This window comes from Lathyrus oleraceus, chromosome 3, assembly GCF_024323335.1.
Source record: "Lathyrus oleraceus cultivar Zhongwan6 chromosome 3, CAAS_Psat_ZW6_1.0, whole genome shotgun sequence".
Classification (NCBI taxonomy): domain Eukaryota; kingdom Viridiplantae; phylum Streptophyta; class Magnoliopsida; order Fabales; family Fabaceae; genus Lathyrus; species Lathyrus oleraceus.
The window spans coordinates 50,568,011-50,589,007 of NC_066581.1; the positions used below are offsets into that span (position 1 = coordinate 50,568,011).

Genomic DNA, 20,997 nt, shown 5'->3' on the forward strand with positions numbered 1-20,997 from the left:
GAGGAGGTAAGGGGTCTAGGGTAGCCAAGTCATTGTTCAGGTTAAGTGCCCGAGCAATAGACGTAATCAATCCACCAAAAGAAATCGGTCCCGCTTTATTCAAAGTTAAAATCATATGGGCAAACATGAACGGAACCGAATTAATTCGCCTATTTGTGAGGCTTCCTGCAAATATAGAAGCTCTCTAGCGTTAACCTTATTTGGATTCTCCCGGCCAAAAATAGTGCATGCCAACAGATATCTAAAAACTCTGATGGCCGGGTTATGGATAGTTGAGGCAATAACTCCTTCAAAAGAGTTTATGGAAGTGTTTGATAAACGCTCCCAGAAGGAAAATACCTCAACAGACCATTCGGAATCCAAAGGGGCCTCACAAATAGCACCTTCCCCATGAGGGATCCCTAACAAGCTGGCTAGTTCGTCGGTACTGAACTCGTATTCAACAGCAAACATTCTAAATTTGACAGTACCAACTGTGCTAGCAGTGTTAGGGTTGACAATATAGATTAAGGAACTCAGAAATTCAATTGTCAACCGCTCATAGGTTGGTTCTTTGATGGTAAAGAAATTATGCAAACCTAAGTTATCTAATAAATGGAAAATGCTATGATAGATACCTAAAGCGTAGAGACAGTTTTCGTCAACATACCTTGTCGGGAGGATTTCCCGATTTTGCAACCGTTCAATAATTTTTCTTTGTCTCTCCCCCGGTTTCCCTCCTCGAAGAATGAATCCGTTAAACTCCATTTGAATGCTCTTGAAGAAGATGAAGTGGTTGGTGAAAAGGTTGGATTTTTACAAAATCCGACGGATGAAATCGAAAATGGAAAGTGGATTAATGATTTGTGTGGTATGGTGGTTAGGAAAGTATGAGCTTTTTGTGGGTTCAAGGACTTTTTTCCAAGGTAAAAAAATGGGTTTGGGAGGTTGTAAGTTGCAAAAATGGTGAAGAAAAGGGGTCTGCCCCGACCATTTTCAGACGCTGTGGCGGGCACCACAGGTCCTATGGCGGGCGCCACAAGGCAAAATCTGGCTGGGCCGGATTTTGGTCCTTTGGTTTGGGCTCCTCTTGTCTTTTGGCTTTGAGGGGTCTGGATAGCATTTGTATTATGATTCTCCTAGTTTCTTTGACTTGCATAATTTTATAAAAGTAAAAACGAAAATAAAAAATAAAACTGAAACAAAAATAAAAACAGAAATTAAATATAAATAAATAAATAACTGAAAAATTAAAATGCAAATAAAATAAATATAAAACACATATAGATAAAAATAGAAATACTAATGTATAGTAGTGGTTTATATAATATTCTAAATGTTATAATATAAAATAAATTATGCAAATACGATAAATATATAAAAGAGAAATAAAATGAAATGAAATGGTGAGATCAGGTAGTAGGGGTGTCGTCTGCCTGAGTGGATCCACGGAGCACGGCTATCTCCTGCCCGAGCTCTGCGATCTCCTGATATAGACAATCGGCTTCAGTAGCATGGGTGAGATCAGACACTCCCATCTGCAAAGTTAGGTCCGCCACTTCCTGTCTAAGCTCTACAATCTCTCTACGGCGCTCAACAATCTGGGTGCGTATGTCGGGTGTCTGCAATGTATGATTATTAGAGAAAACAGTGATTCTAGGAGATGGTGGTGTAGGCGTGTATTCAGCAGCGGGTGGTGATCTCGGTGCCTCGACGGTCTCTCCCTGGCCCTCTAGAGCATAACTCCAATTCACTGGATCATGCACACTGGTCATCATAGGGTCTGGCAGTGTGAAATAATGGATGGCCTCACTGTCGACTAGCAATCGGAACTGACATGGGTGGAAAGAGGCTCTCCTCATCAATTCTCTGGTCAAACAGAAATCGATGTCCATGGTAGTGTATCCACAATAGATCCGAAGATGTGACAGTTTGCGAGACAGACCTAAAGCGACAGCAATCTGTGTGATGATTCCACCCACATGGATGACTCCTTCGGTGGATCTGGAGATACCGCTGAGACTGTATAATAAAAAGTTCCCACCTGCTACTGGACGAGACTGGGATGCACAAAATAATAGGAAGATCTCCTTTTCACTCAGTAGTGTCTCTGCATCCAGTCTTCCCAGGAAGGAATGTGCTAATATCATCTGAAAATATCTGAAGACTGGGTTATGTATGACATAAGATAGCTGCATAGATGGATCTTGGCTTCCGCCACCTGATATATCACTCCAAAACTTCTCCACCTCCTTACCCAGAAAATATCCCATAGGTGTCTCCGGGATAGCATCAGGAGTGGTCTGGAAACCCAACAGGTCGCCGAACTCTTTCTGGCTGAAGGAGTACTCAACTCAAAAAAGTCTGAAAGCAGCATACCCATCAGGTCCAGAGTATGGGTCATAGTCGAATGAACTCAGGAACTCCAAAGTCAGGTTCCTATATGTGTTACTCAAGTCATCAGCAAATTCGTCCTAGTGGAACTGGTGGCTAAGGAATCGGATACTCGGCACGATACCCAGTGCCTCCATACAGTGCTGATCAGGGTAACGTGTCAGTGCCATAGGGCGCTGATACAAAGCAATGTAGAGCTCTTTCTGAGCATTATCTCTATAGGCCACATGCATGTCATCGAAACCCTGCATCCTGTAAACGTTAAGAAAGTGATCCTGAAAATACAAACCATTCAAATTTTTAGTCTCGATGCAAAATATGATAAAATAAAATAAAAATAAAAATAAATAAATGCGAAAAGGTAAAATGAAAGAAAAACCATGGGTTGCCTCCCACGCAGCGCTTATTTAACGTCATTAGCTTGACGATTAGAATTTATACACCTGTAGTAGTAGGGATTGGTGGATCAATCAGGGTGTGGCTTGAGTAGTATGCTGGAATGTCTCCTCCTTCGTAGAGCTTCAGTCTTTGTCCATTTACAATGAATGGACTACAGGTTTTGTTCTTGATTTCTACGGCTCCGGATCTCAGAATCTTGGATACTTCGAAAGGACCAGTCCATCTTGAACGTAGCTTTCCAGGGAAGAGTCGTAACCTAGTGTTGAAAAGGAGAACATAATCACCTACATTGAAGTTTTTCTTTACTATTCTTTTATCGTGATAGGCTTTCGTCCCCTCTTTATATATTTTTGCATTCTCGTAGGTCGATTGCCTAAGTTCTTCTAATTTATGAATGTCTAGGGTACGCTTTTCTCCAGCGGCTAGGTAGTCTAAATTCAAAGTTTTAATGGCCCAATAGGCTTTATGCTCTAACTCGAACGGTAAGTGACAGGATTTTCCATAGACTAGTTGGTAAGGGGTAGTTCCTATAGGGGTTTTGAAAGCGGTTCTATAGGCCCATAATGCTTCTTGAAGCTTCTGAGACCAGTCTCTCCTAGAAATAGAAACAGTTTTCTCTAGGATTTGTTTTATCTCCCTATTAGATACTTCTACTTGGCCACTAGTTTGTGGATGGTATGGTGTTGCTACTCTGTGTTTAACTCCATATTTTCTTAAAAGTTTGTCAAATATTCTCGATATAAAGTGTGATCCTCCATCGCTTATGACTAAACGTGGTGTTCAAAATCTAGGGAATATATAGTTTTAAAATAATTTGATTACTACCCTAGTGTCGTTTGTGGGTGCGGTTATAGCTTCAATCCACTTAGACACATAGTCTACAGCTACTAAGATATACCTATTTCCTAAGGATGGTGGAAAAGGTCCCATGAAATCTATACCCCATACATCAAAGAGTTCTACTTCCTGAATGTTTCTTAGAGGAATTTCATCACGTCTTGAAATGTTTCCAGTGCGTTGGCATCTATCACATTTGACAATGTAAGCATAAACATCACGCCACATGGTAGGCCAGAATAGGCCAGCTTGAAGAATTTTGGCGTATGTCTTAGAGGTGCTCGCATGTCCACCATAGGGTGCAAAATGACAATGCTCGATAATATTATTTACCTCTTCTTCTGGAACGCAACGGCGAAAAATGCCATCTTTACCCCTTTTGAAAAGGAGCGGTTCGTCCCAATAGAAGTTTCTCACATCGTGGAAGAATTTCTTCTTGCGGTGGTAGTCAAGATCAGGGGGTACTATATCAGCAACTAGGTAATTAACAAAATCTGCATACCAGGGTACGTTACTTATTGCTAAGGAATTTTGGGAATGCTCATAAAGATCTAGGTTATTATCTTCAATGGTTTCTACTCTGGCTATCAGTCTATCATAGGCGAAATCATCGTTTATGGGTACTAGTTCAGGTTTTAGATGTTCTAGCCTAGAAAGGTGATCGGCTACTACATTTTCAGTGCCTTTTTTTTATCTCTTATGTCTAAATCAAACTCTTGTAGTAATAGAATCCATCGGAGTAACCTGGGCTTGGCATCTTTTTTACTTAATAGGTAACGAATGACAGCATGATCGGTGTAAACTATAATTTTTGCTCCTACTAGATAAGATCTAAATTTGTCTATAGCGAAAACTACAGCGAGTAATTCTTTTTCAGTTGTTGCGTAGTTAAGTTGGGCAGCATCTAGGGTTCTACTGGAATAATAAATGGCATGTAATTTTTTATCTTTCCTTTGTCCTAGAACGGCTCCAACTGCATAATCACTAGCATCGCACATTATCTAAAAAGGTTCCGACCAATCAGGTGGTTTCATAATGGGTGCAGATACTAATGCTTTCTTTAAAAGATTAAATGCGTCATTACATTTTTCATCGAAAATGAATTCAACATCTTTCATTAAAAGTCCGGTTAAAGGTTTTGTTATTTTGGAGAAGTCCTTAATAAAACGCCGGTAGAATCCAGCGTGTCCAAGAAAGCTTCGAACTTCTCTGATGGTTTTTAGGGGTTTTAGGTTTTCTATAACTTCTATTTTGGCTTTATCTACCTCTATTCCTTTTTCGGAAACTATATGTCCTAAAACTATTCCTTCGGTCACCATGAAATGACATTTTTCCCAGTTTAGCACGAGGTTAACTTTCACGCATCTCTCCAGGATTTTCTCAAGGCTAGCAAGACAATTGTGAAAATCGAATCCGCAAACCGAGAAATCATCCATAAACACTTCTATGATACCATCTAGGTAATCTGCAAAGATTGACATCATGCAGCGTTGGAAAGTAGCTGGAGCATTACAGAGGCCGAATGGCATTCGTCTGTAGGCAAAGGTTCCATAAGGGCATGTAAAAGTAGTTTTTTCTTGATCTTCAGGGGGGATAGGTATTTGGAAGAATCCAGAGTATCCATCTAGATAACAGAAGTAAGAGTGTCTGGCTAGACGCTCCAACATTTGGTCTATAAATGGTAAAGGGAAATGGTCCTTCCTAGTTGCTTTATTTAATTTTCTATAATCTATACACATCCGCCATCCTCCTTCTAAATGTTTCGCTACATGTTCGCCTTTATCGTTTTACACGACTGTGATGCCTCCCTTTTTAGGTACTACATGCACAGGGCTCACCCACTTACTATCCGAGATCTGATAGATTATACCTACCTCAAGTAACTTAAGAACTTCCTTCTTAACAACATCACTCATTATAGGGTTTATTCTTCTCTGATGCTCCCTATAGGGTTTTGAATATTCTTCGAGCGAAATCCGATGCATGCATACGGATGGACTTATACCTTTCAGGTCAGAGATATTATATCCTAAGGCTGAGGGGTGTCTTCGTAAAACGTCTAAAAGTTGGTTCGTTTCCTCATGGCTTAAGGTAGCGCTAACTATCACTGGACGATTCATCTTTTCATCGAGGAACTCATATCTCAGGTTCTTAGGCAGTTCCTTAAGTTCTAAGGTTGGTTTCTTAGGGCATGGCATAGGATCTGGGGTAAGGGATAAACATTCGTAAAGGTTATCATCGATGTAAGGTTCTTTAAAGTCATCATCTTCCTTTATGGGGGTTGATGGTAACTTAATTGTTTTAATAATTTCTTTTTGTTCTAATTCTCTAACACATTCATCAATGATATCTAAGGCATAACATGAGTCTCCCATCACAGGTGCCATAAGAAATTTCGAAAGTATAAATTCTATTTTCTCGTCACCTACCTCAAATGTCAACTTTCCTTTCTTGACATCTATTATGGCTCCTGCAGTCGATAAGAATGGTCTACCTAGAAGGATTGGTATATCATTGTCCTCTTTGATGTCCATGACAATAAAATCAGTAGGGATAAACAACTGACCTATCCTAACAGGAACATCTTCTAAAATGCCTATCGGATATTTAACAGATCTATCGGCTAACTGAAGTGACATCTTAGTGGGTTGTAATTCTCCTAAGTTTAACCTCTCACAAACAGCTAAGGGCATTAAGCTCACACTAGCTCCTATGTCTAGAAAAGCTTTATCGATGATATGATTACCCAAAAGGCAAGGAATGGAGAAATTTCCAGGGTCTTTATCTTTCTTTGCTAATTTGTCCTCGGAAATAGCATTACATTCCAAAGGCTTCAGATCGTCAAGTCTACGTTTGTTGGTAAGGATGTCTTTCAGAAACTTTGCATAAGAAGGTATTTGGGTGATGGCTTCTATGAAAGGGATTTCTACATGAAGTTTTTCTATAACTTTAATAAATTTTTGATACTGTTTATTGGTCTGGGTTTGTTTGAGTCTTTGCGGATATGGTATAGGTGGTTTATATGGCGGGGGCGGTACATAAATTTTATCTTTAGGTTCTTCTCCTTTCTCTCGACCTTCCTGGTTTTCAGATTTCTCTGGTTCCTTTACTTTGTCCGGGGGTTTGGTACATTCCTTAGAAGTTCCAGGTTCACTCAATCTTGGGTTTGGTGGCTCATCATAAGCGTTCCCACTTCGTAGGGTAATGGCATTGGCTTGTCCTCTCGGATTTTGTTGAGGTTGTCCAGGGAATTGTCCTCCAGGTGTAGTCTGAGGGGCTTGGTTTAAAGCTACCTGAGAGATATGGGTTTCAAGCATCTTGGTATGAGTAACTATTTGGTCAACCTTGGTTCCTAACTGAGTAATCAATTCGTTAACATGAATGTTTTGGCTCATGAACTCCTTGTTTTGTTGGGTTTGAGTGGTGATAAAATTTTCCATTATTTTCTCAAGGCTCGACTTTGGTGGCACGGGTTGCATAGGTTGATTTGATCTAGGGGCTTGATAACTAGGTCTCGGAGGTGCATTATTTTGGATAGGGTTATTGTTTTTATAGGAGAAGTTCGGGTGATTCCTCCATCCAGGGTTATAGGTATTTGAGTATGGGTTCCCTTGGGTGTAGTTCACTTGCTCAGAGTGGGTTTCGTTTAATAGACTGCATTCTGCAGATTGGTGTCCTTTGGTTCCACATATCTCACAATCCGACGAAACTGCGGCTACAGTATTCGGGTTTATGCACATATGCTCGACTTTGAGGGCTAATGCGTCCATTTTAGCTTGCATCATGTCTATAGAGCTTAGTTCATGCACTCCTCCTTGGGCTTCCTTCTTCTCAACTGTCGCTCGTTCGACTCCCCATGATTGATGGTTTTGAGCCATATCTTCGATGAAGGCACTAGCTTCAGGATAAGGTTTGTTCATCAGAGCACCGCCTGCGGCAGCATCGATGGTCATCTTTGTGTTGTAATGAAGTGCATTATAGAAGGTTTGAATGATTAACCAATTTTCTAAACCATGATGTGGGCATGCTCGTAACAACTCTTTATATCTCTCCCAAGCTTCGAACAACGATTCTCCTGGGTTTTGGGTAAATCTAGTTATATGGTTTTGAAGAACGGCGGTCTTACTCGGGGGAAAATATCTAGCAAGAAAAACTCTTCTAAGGTTATCCCAAGTCGTAATGGAATTGGGTGGAAGGGAATCTAACCATGATAGGGCTTTATCTCTGAGGGAAAAAGGAAATAATCTTAAACGTATTGCCTCAGGAGAAGCTCCATTGGTTTTAAAAGTATCTGCTAATTGAAGAAATATTTTTAAATGTTGGTTAGGGTTCTCGGTAGCGAGACCCGCGAATTGTCTCTGTTGCACTAGTTTCAACAGGGATGGTTTAAGTTCGAAATTATTAGCTGGGATGATTGGGTTTACTATACTATAACTAGGTTCTTCATTAGATGGTTGAGCGAAGTCCTTAAGAGGTCTTTGGTTTTGATCTTCGGCCATAGCTCTCTTAATTCTATAAAAGAATAAACGTGCGCGAGCGTAACGTTTAGGTTCCGCCAGAGGGTTTACTAAATTTAAACTTCCGGTGCTGCGAGTTCTTCGCATTGACCGGTGGGAAATAACCTAAATCTAAACGATATAACAACAGGAAAATGAAATTTGACGAAATTGGTCCCCGGCAACGGCGCCAAAAACTTGATGCGTGTTTTTCGCAAGTATACGAACGCGTCAGAGTAATATAAAAGATTATCGAATCCACAGAGACCAAGTGTCAAGCTATCGTTATCTATTGTTATGGTGTTTATCAAAGGTAATTGAAATAGGTGTTTTCAGAGTGTGCACTAAAAATTAAAGTGTTAAATAAAGATTAATTAATAAAGACAGGGTCAAATGTAATTCACATAATTAATTGATAATCCAAGTACTTGCTAATAGAGCTACTTATGGACAGTGCTTCCTACTTTGAAAAGAACTAATTTAACGGGAATTGTCGCTTTCGCGTACTCAGAACCGAGTTGTACTCCCTAATCGAACCCTCTTATTGTCACTTATAAAAAGGCTCGCATTGCGTTAGAGTAGTAAACCTATTTTTAAGAAATATAGTATCTTGACTAGGTTGAAAAGTATTATAACCTGGATTTCTTAACCAAAAGAGGTTCTTACGAACCAGACTCTAAACTTATAAACGCGTCCAAAAATAGTTTTAAAATCTCTTTTCTTCTTAATGTTAAAAACTCCTAATGAACTAAACAAAGCGCTTTCGCTGTTTTTGAAATACTTAAAAACAATTAAGTTTAAATAGACGTTGGACGGCTTTCGATCTTACCCAACGGAATTGAAGTGCGGGAAAACTTAAGTTGAAAGTTAAAATAGCCCTTAAGTGTTTCTACGAACAATTGTACGGATTATCGGTTCAATTACGATCCTTACATTCTAACCTTATAGATTTAGTTAGACATGATAAAGTAAAGTGCATTAATTTAAATAAAAGTAGTGCGAGTGCGGAAAGTAAATAAAAGTAGTGTGAGTGCGGGAAGTAAATAATTTAAAGTGAGTGCGGGAAATAAATGAAAGTAGTGCGAGTGCGAGGAAATAAATAATTTAAAGCGAGTGCGAGGAAATAAACAAAAGTAAAGCGAGTGCGAGGAAATAAATAATTTAAAGCGAGTGCGAGAAATAAACAAAGTAAAGCGAGTGCGGGAAATAAATAAGATAAAGACAAGTAATAAAAACCTGCTCCAATCGGAGGGTTGAGTAAATTGCAATGCGGAAATGAAAATGGCGGCAGGATTAACTTCCTTCCAAAGTGCTCCAAACTCGATTACAGACTCTATCACAGACTTGATTACACAATTGTGGTAACACTCCAATGCGAAGCGATTACCACTATAAAATACTGAATATATGCCTAAGTGAAACAAATTTGCTTATGAGTTTGCCTCTGTTCTAAGTTTGGATGATTGTAAAAGTGAATTCGTGTTTCTATTTATAAGCAAGTAAAAAGATGGAAATGACTTGGATGCCCTTCAACTTGAAAACAGGAGGGAACCGTTTTTCCTCTTGTAGTGCCCGCCACAAGGCCATGGCGCCCGCCACAAGCACAATATGGGGCGCCTTAGTGGAAGTAGTGGGAAAACGTGGGAGTTGATGGAAGTTGAATTTGACACGTCATGGCAGGGTCTATGGCGCCAGCCATGGGGTAGGCCACAAGAAGAAAATACTGAATTTTAGGGTTTTTTGCCCTTTTTCACTCCTTTTCTCGATCGGGGCTCCGATTAAAGTAAAAACCTGAAAACAAAGGAAAACATAGAAATAACACAACAAAATGACAATAAAACAACTAGAATGCATGTGAAATCGGAGTCGAAAATACGTAAATTTCAGTGTTATCAAGAGGGACTTTTACACACCACATGTAATGTGGTTCATTGTTCATTCAATTTAATCTCAATTTCCTATATCATATGTTACATCTTAGTGTGATACAACAACTTATATTTTGGGACAGAAGTTACTCATGATTGTAAATTGTAACCATTGCAAATGTTATGTAACACTATGTTAGGAAACTATGCAACATTTCCTCATAGTCAGATTCGTGAAATAACGATATAAATGCGAAATAATAACAGACGGAGATTGATACGAGCTGCTGCAGACTTTTTATTTACTGGAAAGATAAAATACACATTGTATTTAAGAATTTCTCTCACTCAGAGTTTTTCTCGCTGGTGTATTTTGTTGGAATCCATCACAACCTATGGAGAATTTCAATCAATCTTGATCAACAAGATTGTTATCACCCACACAATAACAATGAAAAGAGAAGAACAATAGATAAATAAAGAAAGTAAAGAACGATGAAGGTGAAGAAGAATTAAATTCTAAAGAGTTTCTCTCTATCCACAAACTGTGGAAAACTTCTTATTCACTTTGCAACTGCAAAATACTGTGAACTACAATGTTATGAATACTCTATTCACTTCATTACAAGAATAAGGGTTACTCCCTCTATTTATAGATTTAAGTTAACTTGGACCTCAAGCCAAAACTCAAAACTATAAAAATCCAAAATAGCTAACACTACTAAAATAGGCATAAGTCGAAATCCTGTGTAAAGCAACATGCTTCGACACTTCGACACACTAACACAGCTCAACATACTAGGTGGTTCGACACTTCCTTGTTCTGTCGAGCAACCTGCTTCGACACAAGTAATCATAATTCAACACACCACCTAATTAATTGTGTCTAAGCTATCTACATTCATCATATCTCTTAATCTTCTAAACAGTTCGACCTGCACTCCCTTCGTCATGATAACTGCAATCTGATTCTCAGTTCTGCAGTGTCCCACATTCATCTTCCCATCTACTACCTACTCCCTAAGATAATGGAACCTAATCTATATGTGCTTGCTTCAACTATGTGTTATCGGATTCTTCACCATATTAATAGTTGACATGTTGTCGATCTTCATGGTAATTTCTCCGTGACTCTTTGTTGTCATCTCTTCGACCAAATTCACCATCCATGTTGCTTGACATGCATAAATAGAAACAACTATGTGTCGCATTACGCGAAAAACCGGCGGGAAAACGAAACAACAGAGCCGCCACCGTGCGTTATTTATCCCAAAAAAGGGAAAGGAAACGCTCAGAGTAAACCTGGAAAAAACATGGTCTCGCGACCAAAGAGAATGGGATCGGGAGTCGGTTATGCGAAGGGAAGGTATTAACACCCCTACGCATCCGTCGTACTCGACGGGATCCACGCACAAAAGGAAGGAAAATGGTTGCTAAAACACTGCTCATAAACAAACAAACACTGGCTGAAAGAGACACAAGAAAATAAACAAGACTGACTCGGCAGGACATCGCATCCTGGGCCTACTTAGTCTATCAGGCATAGACATCAGAGTCAAAGTAGTTCGACCTAGGGGAAAACATGCTCGCTAGGATGTCGCATCCTATGCATACGTATCTTCTCGGACGAAGAAGAATCAGAGCATTCGTAGCTCGGCTCACGCGCACAAACAAAACAACACAGGAAATCGACTGCCAATCGCTGGGCTTACGTCAAACTCCACACAAAAACAGGCAAACATGGAACCCGAATGCCAATCACTGGACTTATATCAGCTTCCGAACCAAAACGCACCCACACTGGAAACCAGATGCCACTTGATGGACTTATACCGGACTCCAAGCACACAAGAAGAGGATACAGAATGCCAATCGCTGGGCTTACATCCATCTCCTGACACCAACACAGGAAAAAGAAGGGTCTCGATTGCAACTAGGGCAAGAGAAGGGGAAGGTCTCAATCGCAACGAGGGCGAGAGAAAAGAATTAGTGTTAGTTGTTAGTCAAACTCGACAAGACATCGCATCTCGTGCCTACGTATCTCATCTGGACATGAGAATCAGAGTTGCCGTAGTTCAGCTAAACTATTCCTGTTGGTTTGTGTTTTTTAAGTGGACAACGTCACTACGCAATCTACCGGATGCTCGACCTTTGGAGACTTATTCACCTGTAGTAGAAGGAGTTGACGTATCCTTAAGAGGGGATAATGTTTGTTTGTGTTTTAGGAAAGCTTACGCAAGAAAGGAAGTCCTAGACGAAGGAACCGTGCTACCTTAATTGACATGCAAACGAGACTACGCGGAGTCTAGCAAACCTAGGGGATACAATCACACCACACAAACACATACAGCATGAAGTAAACACACCAACAAGGGGCTCAAACATCAAGGCTAGGCTTTAGTCGAGGGGTCATGTCAACCTCGACAAACAAGCCGTTGTATCAGGGTGAGGTTAGCTCTTAACCTTGACATTGAGAGTCAAGGTGAAGCTGATGAAAGGTGAGTGAAGATGAGACTTCACAGCTCTTATCCCTGGCCTGGGAGAGCTTTCAGACAAATGAAGTGTGGGTCCAGAAAGTGGGAACCCTTCTACACTTATGACACTGACTCAACTGATCTTGGGTTTTTACTCACTATGCATCAACACACGTGGTGTGAGCAAGGTGAGTGACTCACAGAATAGTAGGAGATAGGCTACATATCTCTTTTGTCTACCAATTGCCTCATATGAGGTCTTTTCCTGCTTGGGGACAAAGTAAACAATCACAAACATTGCGTCTTAAGGAGGACTTCAGACAGGTGCCTGGCCAAGTAACAGGCCAGGTCTTCCAGACTACATGGAGACAAGAGATTCTACCTCAATGCTTAAGCAAAGCAAAGCAAGTTCTCAAAGAACTATTAGCAACTAATGTACCTGAAATCAATCAAATACAATCAGTATACCAATCACAAAGTCAAAACAAGCAAATAAGAATCAACAGTCAACACTATCAATCACATGTGCAAAGCACAAGCCCAAAGCAAGTGAGCTAAGCATCCTACAAAATAGAACAAGTTAGTTCATAACAATCAACCAAACTCAATCAACTTGAGTTAATCTCCTTAAAGCATTTGCTTCTTAACCTGAAAAGCAAACTCAAACATGAGAAACAAGACCACTAGGACAAGCCTAGGGTCAAAAAGAGGTGAAAAATTCAAAACAGCAAGTGAAAATTATCCAAAATCAAGATTTATCAAACAAGAATAGAATCCAATTGGTTTCATCTTCATATCATTCATCATTATCATTTCATGAAGGAAAAAGCACAAAACATGCCATCTAGAACCTCAAAGGATCAAACAGAATGATCACAATCAAATCAATACCAAAACATTTCAACAAATCCTCAAAAAATTCATGATCAAACAGAATTCATAACATGTCAATCATACCAAATTTCAGCTCATTTGGACCAAGGGAAGCAAGTCAATGAAATTCAAAAAGTTCAGACAAGTTTAAACAAGCTCATTCATGGCATCAAAACAAGCATTCACTTCAACCAATCATAAAACAGCAACCAAACATGCTAAATGAATGAGACCAAAACCAAGATGCACTCCAAGATGTCTAAAATACACATGCCAAATTTCACATCCATCCAATTAATAACCAGAATTTCACAAAGCAAATACAAACATGTCTCACAAAAAGTCAACAAATGACCAAACAGGGGAGTAAATTCCAATCAAATAGGAACTGCCATCAAAAATCCCAGAAAAATTCACAAACATTCTCAACATCCACAAGATCAATCATACAAAAATCCAGCTAAATTAAAGTTCAAATGGCAAGGCAAATAAAATCAAGAAGTCGCACAAAGCATGGCATGGCACAAAATGTAACACATACAAAGATCATGTCATAACTCTCAATCCAGGGACTCAAAAATTGCAAACCACATATCAAAATGACCAGGAACATGTCTAGAATATGCACAAAAAATTTCAAGAATTTCTAATGAAGTATCATCATTTCATGAATGAAAGAGTAAGCATGGTGCACAAAAAGACATGTCAAAACAAACCCTAGGCAAATATTTTTTCCACACATGCACAATTTTATTAAAAATAACCAAAAAATAGAGCACATCACAAGGAGAATGGCACAAAAAATTGCATCAAATTTGGATTAAAATTGAATGAGATATTGATTTTTTGGATGCAAAAGAAAAATAAAAAATGAGTGAATGCAAGGCATGGAATCATGAACATATGGAGAAAAATAATGCAAAAGCAAAATGGCTAAGTGCACACACACGGAATCGAACCGTGTTCAGATTCACACTAGCGCGTTTTGTACAAAACGCGGCGTTTCACTTATTACATGGCAGCGTGTGATTGGTTGCCTCACGCGGTAAACAACAATTCAAAATCAAAAGCCAGGCAAACGGATCTAACAGCAAACTTGACACGTTCTTGAGATGTTCATCCAAGTTCATCATCAATTTCCAGGCGCATGAACTTTTCATCACGAAAATGGACAAATAGCATATGGATCGAACCGTCTAGTCATGTACATCAACAATCCAACAATAATTTTATTTAATTTAAACTACACAACACAAATCGATCAAAAGAAAGTTTGAACATCAAACTTCAAATCCAGATTTCTCATTCAATACTCGATGAAATTTCATTCTACAACTTGCAACATGCTCTACAATAGGAGATCTATCAAAGCCATAACCTAATTCTAGCAATGGTGAAATTCGAAATCCAACCTTATGAATATGCAGCTGCTCGATTTGAAGGTTTCAAAGCTCCAATTGCCAAAACAGTCGTGGATTGATGTTCTAGGAAGTGAATGAAGTAGGTCTTGTAGCTCAATTATGCTCCAGCTCCAAGAATCTTCAAAATGCCATGGATGCTCAAGATGATGACAGCTGCGATTTCTTCAAGTTTCTTCTAATCTTTGCTTCAACAGATCTCTAACACTGCCTGTGGATGAAGATCTACACATGTACCAGCCAAAAGAGTGAAGAAATTCAATGGAAAATGGAAAAAAGTTGCAAAGAAATTGAGAGAATTTGGATGAAAAATCTGTTAGATTTGAGAATGTGAATTGTGATTAGGTGTTTCTGTTATGATTAGGGACTTTATACCATGTGCTTAATCCATTTGTTAAACAAGATTAGCAAGAATGATGTGAATTAGCAAAGTGCAATTTTCATGTAATTGGCAAAAATGACCTTTTCACAATGCAGCCAATGCAACAGTGCAAATACAATTCAAACAAGTCCAAATTGATGTTTATGATGTGTTAGAAGTGGTTTGGTGTGCAAATGACATGTATTTCTCAAAATCACCTTTTTTCCCACCAAAATACAAATTAGTTCACTTGAAAAATGCCATTTTGATGTGTTGATTTTTGATGAAATGTAATGATGCAATGTGATAGTACATGTCAAATGTGACTTGCTCAAAAAAGAATCACCCAATTTGGCCAAATGGTTCATGAGTTATGGTCCTTTGAAGTTCAACTTTTTTCTGAAAATGATTTGATCATAACTTGCCAACCACACATGAGAATTTCATGTTCTTGGACTTTTTGGAAATGGAAGAACAAGATATTCAACTTTCATGTTGGACAAAATTCCATTTGAAGCTTGTATGATGATGTAAATTTGAGGAGAAGAACTTTCCATTTTTGGCAGTTTCCAATTACAGGTCACCTGCTATTTCTGGAAACTTTTGATCTGACTTTATTTTCTTCACCCTTGTTCTTTGATACATCAAATGAGACTTGTATGGACATGAATGAAGCCTTTCAAACCATCTCCCACCTTCAAATCCATAAAATCAGGCACAATTGACCACAGTTGACCATAGTTGACTTTCTAGGGTTTCAGATGAAATTCAGCTTGACTGATGAGCTTTGATCATCCAATCTATGGCCAAACCACCTCAAAATGATCCTTAGACCATATGAACTTGATAAACCAACCATAGGGCTTTGTTTCCTTGAGAAATGCACATGCTTGCTTGCTTGACTGATTCTCCTGATCATCTTGACCTAATCTTGTCTGATGGCCTGCACTTGGGCAAAGGTCAATGCAATGCTATGCAGTGGACTATGTTATGTTAATGACCTAATATGAATATGTATGTACAATAAGGGAGGTGCAAATTTGAGGTGCTACACTATGTATTCTTCTACGCACGATGATAATGCCACTACTGGCTCTTTTCTCGAACTCCAAGCAACTGGTGCACCACCTAGCATAAACACATAGCCAGCTGTGTATTTTCGATCCTCAACATCACTATACCAACTTGAGTCGGTGTATCCCACTAATTTGTATTCTTTTCCTTCATCAGCTGCAAGAAACAAAATGCCATAATCGAGAATTCCTTTCAGATACCTTAGTATCCACTTCGTCGCTGTTAGATGTGATACATTTGGCTTATGCATGAACCTACTTACCATACCTACATTGTATGCTAAGTCAGACCTTTATGACAAAGGTATCTAAGTGACCCAATAAGTCTTCTATATTGGGTTGGGTCGACATCATCTTCATCTGAATCTTTCGACAGTTGTAATTTGGGTTCAGCTGGAATCGAAGTTGAGTTTCAATCTTGCATCTCAAATATCTTGAGTATTTCGCTTGCATACCTTCTTTGATTCACCATAAAACCTCTACCACTCTTATAGAACTTGATGCCAAGGAAGTATGAAATGTCACTCAGATCTGACATTTCGAATTCCTTGTTGAGATCACCTTTGAAGTCTTCAATCTCCTTCTTGCAACTACCTGTTATCAACAAGTCATCGACATAGAGACATAGTATAAGAAATTCACTCTTGCTTCTTATTACATATACTCCATGTTTAGATTTGAACTTCAAAAAGTCCTTCTCCCTTAGAAAGCCATCTATCTTCTTGTTCCAAGCTCTTGGAGCTTGTTTAAGTCCGTATAGGGCTTTATGCAACCTGTACACCTTTGTTTCTTCGTCATGCTTCACAAACCCAGCTGGTTGTGCAACATAAACTTCTTCTTCTAAGGGGCCATTCAGGAATGCACATTTCACATCCATCTGACACATCTTCCAGTTGTTTATGTTTGCTAGACCAACAACCAACCTGATTGTTTCGATCCTAGCAACAGGTGCAAAAACTTCATCGAAGTCGATTCCTTCTTTCTGAAGAAATCCTTTTGCCACAAGTCTCACCTTGTGTCGAGCCACTTCTCCTTTGGGATTAAATTTCACCTTGTATACCCACTTCACATTTATTTCCTTCTTGTCCTGGGGAAATTCAACAAGTGGCCAATTGTTGTTGACTTCGATTTACTTCAGCTCTTCGTCCATTGCTTTCATCCACTTCGAATCTTTCAATGCCTCAGCTGCATTGACTGGTTCGACATCTGCGTAGAAAGCATAGTGTACCAGCTCACCTTCTTCATTGACCATATCATCTGATGTAATCACACATTCTTGCAACCTTGTAGGCATGTGTCTTGTTCTTTGAGGTCTACTTGGGCCTGCTTTACCTCAGACTTCTTCTTGTCGAACTTCTCTTTGGGCTTCACTAGCTGGATAATCACAAAAGATTCTCACTGAATCTTTCTTGACATTCTCAGTCCAATCCTATTCTCTACGCTCATCTATGATCACATCCCTGTTGATTACCACTTACTTATTCACTGGGTCGAACAACTTATATCATCCCTTTGCATGATATCCTATCAGGATCATCCGATTTGACTTGTCATCAAGTTTTCTTCTCAACTGATCTGGCACATGTCTATGTGCTATAGTTCCAAACACCTTCAGATGACTCAAGCTAGGCTTGACACCAGACTAACATTCTTATGGCGTTATTCCTTCTAGCTTCTTCGTCGGACATCTGTTCAGGATATATGTCGCAGTCGACACAACTTCTCCCCATAATTCTTTGAGTAGATGCTTTCCTTTCAACATACTTCTAAACATATTCATAATGGTTCTATTCTTCCTTTCTGCGGCTCCATTCTGTTGTGGAGTGTATGGTGGCACCACCTCATACACAATTCCTTCTTTCACACATAATGCATCAAAGTCTTTCGATACATTCTCCACCATCATCAGTCCTTAAAATCTTGATCTTTCGACCATAGATTTAAACTTGGCAAATACCTTAATCACTTCACTTTTCTTCTTGATCAGGTAAGACCACAGGATTTTACTGAAATCATCTATGAATGTAACAAAGTATTTGTTACCTCCAATCGAATCCACCTGGAGAGGACCACATACATCAGAGTATATGACTTCAAGAATTTCCTTCGACATGTTTCCTACACCCTTACTGAAGTTGTTCTTATGTTGTTTTGCCTGCACACATTCTTCACACACTTCGTTTGGAATGTCGATTTCTAGTAATCCTGAAACCCTATTTCTTCTCTTCAGATCTCTGATATCTTTGAAATTGAGATGGCCAAGTCTATAATGTTGTATACATTCATCTCTGTTGGATGTTGTTGCAAGGCACTTATGCTCCATCACATTAAGCTCAATCTTGAAGGTTCCATTTGAGTCAAGAACTCTCATCATCTTATCTTTGATCGACACCTTGTAGTTATTTTTGACTAATTGCCTTATGCTGAGAAAATTTCTCTTCATGCCTGATATGTACAACACATTTGAAATTACTGACCTCTTGTCATCTTTCCTCATAATCAGAACATCGCTAACACCTTCAGCTGCTAGAGTGTTGTCATTTGAAAATTTCACCATGTTATTTATTGAGGGTTTTATGTTGACAAATCAATCTCTCCTTCCAGACATGTGTGATGAGCACCAGGAGTCCAAGTACCACTGGTCCTTGAATCTCTCTTCATCTCTTGTTGTAACTATTAGAAACATCTCTTCTTCTTCATGCTTCGCCAGCTTTGCATAAGTTTCTTGATTCTTCTACTTTCCTGGACAATCACTAGAATATTGACCATATTTATGACAATTGTAACACTGAATATGACTCTTGTCTGGCTTTTGACCACCACCTATTCCTCTACCTGCAACACCACCTCTTTGGTTGCCTTGGTTCCATGGTTTTCTCTTATTAGACCAATTTCCTTCTTGCTGATTTCGACCATTCGAATTGTTGTAGCCTCCTCTGCCTTTGTTGCCATTCCAACTTCCTTTTCTTTTCCTTTATTTTGTTAATTGCGCCTGCAAAGCCATATCACTCTTCGACTTTCCTGCAGCTCTTTCAGTAATTCTTTGTTCATGAGATTCAATTGTCCCTTGAAGCTCTTCCTTTTTCAGTTTTGACAAATCTTTTGATTCTTCTATGGCTACTACCACGTGGTCAAACTTTGGAGCCAATGACCTTAAGATATTTCCAACAACAGATCTTGATGTCAACACTTATCCACATACGTTGATTTATTTTACTAGTTTCGTAACCTTGGTGAAGAAATCAGTTATGCTTTCATTGTCTTCCATCTGAAGCAATTAATATGTCCTATTGTAAGTTTTTAACCTCACCTCTTTCACCTTCTTTGTGCCTCCAAACGATTTCTCCAAAATTTCCTATGCTTCTTTCACTGACTTTGCATCACTAACCTTTTCAAAGTTATCCACATCAACACATTGATGGATTATAAAGAGAGATTTATAATCTTTCTTCTTCAATTCTTTATGTGCAACCTTTTCTTGATCTATCATGTCTTCTGCAAGCATTGCTACACCTTCCTTCACAAGATCCCAAAGATCTTGATAATAGAACACAATCTTTATCTGCTTACACCAATTCTCATGATTGTTGTTCTTGAGAATCAGAAGATTTGCTGGAAAATGTCAGTTTGGATGATTCATTTCCATGGTGATTTTCTTTTCACAAATCGATTAAACCAAAGCTCTTAATACTAGATGTTGGAAATCCACCACAACCTATGAAGAATTTCAATCAATCCTGATGAATAAGATTGTCATCACCCACACAATAACAATGAATAGAGAAGAACAATGGAGAAAGAAAGAAAGTAAAGAACGATGAAGGAGAAGAAGAATTAAATTCTACAGAGTTTCTCTCTACCTATAAACTGTGGAAAACTTCTTATTCACTTTGCAACTGCAAAATACTATGAATTACAATGTTATGAATACTCTATTCACTTCATTACAAGAATAAGGGTTACTCCCTCTATTTATAGATTTAGGTTAACTTGGACCTCAAGGAAAAGCCCAAAACTATAAAAGGCCAAAATAGCTAACACTACTAAAATAGGCATAAGTTGAAATCCTGTATGAAGCAACATGTTTCGACACTTCGACACACTAACACAACTTAACATACTAGATGGTTCGATACTTCCTTGTTCTATCGAGCAACCTGCTTCGACATAAGGAATTACAATTCAACATATTTCTCTAGTTATTAAAAATGCTCTTAATGTTGGAATTAATATTGTTTTGGCTTTGACAACTTGAATGGCCAAAGCATTGGATGCATCATCCATAACTCATTCATTACGGTTCCTATAAAGTAGAAACATCTTTCATTTACTTCTAAATAATAAGAAAACAATGATCATCCAAATAATAAGAAAACAATGACTTTTTCAACAATCTCCCACTTGAAGATTCACTTCAGTCGTGTAGCGGTAAATTCATGACCATCAAGCTATGAATAAGGTAGACGTCAATAAAACCAGAGTCGCCACCGCGCTTTTATTGTTTCCAAGGGAAAAGGGAAAAGTATGAACAAAATCCAAAAATAAGAAGTTTTCAAATCAAAACTAATAAAATGCCAGAGATTACAGGTAAGAGGGTTGGTTACACAGAGGGAAGGTGTTAGCACCCAAAGTGTCCTAGGTACTCCTAGGGAGCCCTTTTTTGTGCGCATATGTGTTTTTGTACAAAAGATGTTTGCAATAAATAGAGTGGAGGGATGAGAAAAGAATTCATTAATTATATTTTTGTGTTTGACAAGACCTTCGGACTTGTGCGTACGTACCAACATAAAAATGAGGGATCAAAACCTCGTAGTTCGTGGTATCA

At 38.8% G+C, this 20,997-nt stretch overlaps 1 non-coding gene across 1 annotated transcript; it reads left to right on the forward strand.

Moving 5' to 3' along the window:
• Positions 1-7,617: 7,617 nt before the first annotated feature.
• LOC127133407 (small nucleolar RNA R71) lies at positions 7,618-7,724 on the forward strand. Its single transcript, XR_007807385.1, has one exon. It is a non-coding gene; the product is annotated as a small nucleolar RNA R71 (small nucleolar RNA).
• The last annotated feature ends 13,273 nt before the right edge of the window (positions 7,725-20,997 follow it).